The sequence below is a fragment of the Ambystoma mexicanum genome (assembly GCF_040938575.1).
Source record: "Ambystoma mexicanum isolate Mex_15411 chromosome 12 unlocalized genomic scaffold, UKY_AmexF1_1 Mex_chr12_unloc.1, whole genome shotgun sequence".
In the NCBI taxonomy this organism is placed as follows: Eukaryota; Metazoa; Chordata; class Amphibia; order Caudata; family Ambystomatidae; genus Ambystoma; species Ambystoma mexicanum.
Window position 1 is genome coordinate 3,183,316 of NW_027182322.1, and position 2,844 is coordinate 3,186,159.

General features: G+C 45.2%; 1 non-coding gene across 1 annotated transcript; it reads left to right on the forward strand.

Moving 5' to 3' along the window:
- The first annotated feature begins 2,449 nt into the window (after positions 1-2,449).
- On the forward strand, positions 2,450-2,521 carry TRNAH-GUG (transfer RNA histidin (anticodon GUG)). Its single transcript has one exon. It is a non-coding gene; the product is annotated as a tRNA-His (tRNA).
- The last annotated feature ends 323 nt before the right edge of the window (positions 2,522-2,844 follow it).

Here is a 2,844-nt window from a genome sequence, read left to right on the forward strand (position 1 = left end):
ACCAACCTTTAATTCAAACATGAGTCATGACATCACAGATGGAGTACAGCTTATGACAGAGGTGGAACGTCACATTGTAGCAGCCCAAGTAGCTCGCCGTGATCGTATAGTGGTTAGTACTCTGCAGGACTGAAACAATTCGATATGTCCTGTTACTGTTATGAACCTTTTGTTTCTTTAATGCTCTTTGCACACTTTTTCATCGGGTGACTGTAATGTATTTCAACCAAATCTAATTAAGAGCGCATTATGTGGTGACATTTGCAGTACATGAAACATTATAACACTGCCATTTACGTCAATAACCACTAGCTTGATTAAGACATATGTATTGCAGCGACAGTATTTCCCAGTTACAAATGGGAATAAAAACAACATCCGCGAGGGATTGAACCAACGACATTTAACTGATGTTGCCAATGGAGCGCGTTACAGAGAGCGCGAGGTCCCGCCTTTACAGTCACATGCTGATGATAATACAGATGTTTAAATAAACAGGCATATCTGTGGACTTGTGGTCTTTCTACATTGGGACTCATAGTCTAGTCCTAGGCTATTGTAGGCACTGGCGTATCTTTTAGTGGAATGAGAGGCATTCTGTAGTCGCGTGAAAGGACCTTTCAAGTCAATCTGATCTGTATTGTCCTGTGAAAAAAAGCGTTCTTAGACACAGTGAGGAGTTTTTGGGGATAATGGGAAAATCATTTCCAACTAAATGACAGGAATTTCTTAGTCCAATCATGAGGTGTGCTAGGCTTTTTTATACTGTGGCGGAAAGAGAGAGAGTATAACAGTCATTATAAATAAAGGGCCAAGGAAGTGACAGTTTATGGAAGGAACTATTTGCACATAGTTTTAGAATGTGGTCAGGAGGAGGACAATGTGCTTACACATATGAAACATTAGAAGGTAGACATTATGGAAGCACATATATTTCTTTATTTTTATTGTATTTGGGGAGAGGGGGTTAATATAGCACGTCCAATGTGGAAAAGTGCTTTCCATAGCACCTTGCAGGTGGGCGACATCTAGAGCTGTGCAGTAGCCACCCATGCCCCAGACGTCAAAGAGAACAAGAAGTTACACATGTTGGAAGTGAGGGTGAGACATTGAGGAGATATGATCCCCGTATGAAGCCGAGAAAAGGAGGAGGCGTGAACGTGCATCCATGTATGCAGGCGAGAAGGGAAGGAGCATTGGTCATGCATCCCTGCATGAGGGTGAGACAGGGCGGAGATATGATCCCCGTATGAAGCCGAGAGAAGGAGGAGGCGTGAACGTGCATCCATGTATGCGGGCGAGACAGGAAGGAGCATTGGTCATGCATCCCTGCATGAGGGTGAGACAGGGAGGAGATATGATCCCCGTATGAAGCCGAGAGAAGGAGGAGGCGTGAACGTGCATCCATGTATGCAGGCGAGAAGGGAAGGAGCATTGGTCATGCATCCCTGCATGAGGGTGAGACAGGGAGGAGATATGATCCCCGTATGAAGCCGAGAGAAGGAGGAGGCGTGAACGTGCATCCATGTATGCGGGCGAGACAGGAAGGAGCATTGGTCATGCATCCCTGCATGAGGGTGAGACAGAGAGGAGATATGATCCCCGTATGAAGCTGAGAGAAGGAGGAGGCGTGAACGTGCATCCATGTATGCGGGCGAGATGGGAAGGAGCATTGGTCATGCATCCCTTCCTGAGGATGAGATAGGGAGGAGATAAAATCCCCGTATGAAGCCGAGAGAACGAGGAGACATGAACGTGCATCCATGTATGCGGGCGAGAAGGGAAGGAGCATTGGTCATGCATCCCTGCATGAGGGTGAGACAGGGAGGAGATAAAATCCCTGTATGAAGCCAAGAGAACGAGGCGGCATGAACATGCATCCTTGTACGCAGGTGTGACATGGAGTCATCATGAACATGCATCCCTTTATAAGGACATAACATGGAGGACGCATGAACATGAATGCCTGAATTTTATGGTGGTGGCCTTCGGGTGATTTGGCACGTGCAATTGGTGAAGAGCACTTCTCCTGCGCAAAAAAATAAATGTACTATTAGCACCCCGGAGGGAGCCTCTGCACTTCTTATAGGGAGAAAACTCTGCAATGGAAGGGGACAGGGTCAATAACAGCTGTAAACTCTCACAAGACCATCACTGCTCTCACACTTTCCTGCTCTCAGGCTGGCGGGCCATTATCGGCCCTGGCTGCCGCACCATTGCCAGGTTTGTGTAACTATATTATTTCTAATTGGCTCCACTTTGATGACTTTCATTTGGATTCTGACTTGATTATTGAGATCTTAAATAAGTGACTGGGGATCAGGTGTCCACTTATTCTCATGGATAACATCACAACCAACCTTTAATTCAAACATGAGTCATGACATCACAGATGGAGTACAGCTTATGATAGAGGTGGAAGGTCACATTATAGCAGCCCAATTAGCTCGCCGTGATCGTATAGTGGTTAGTACTCTGCGTTGTGGCCGCAGCAACCTCGGTTCGAATCCGAGTCACGGCATTGCGTTGAGGCAATGTCACTGCAGTTGGGCAGATATTTTAGAATTTCCATTAATACATTGGCAATCTCTGTGGAGGACTGAAACAATTTGATATGTCCTGTTACTGTTATGAACCTTTTGTTTCTTTAATGCTCTTTGCACACTTTTTCATCGGGTGACTGTAATGTATTTCAACCAAATCTAATTAAGAGCGCATTATGTGGTGACATTTGCAGTACATGAAACATTATAACACTGCCATTTACGTCAATAACCACTAGCTTGATTAAGACATATGTATTGCAGCGACAGTATTTCCCAGTTACAAATGGGAAAAAAAACA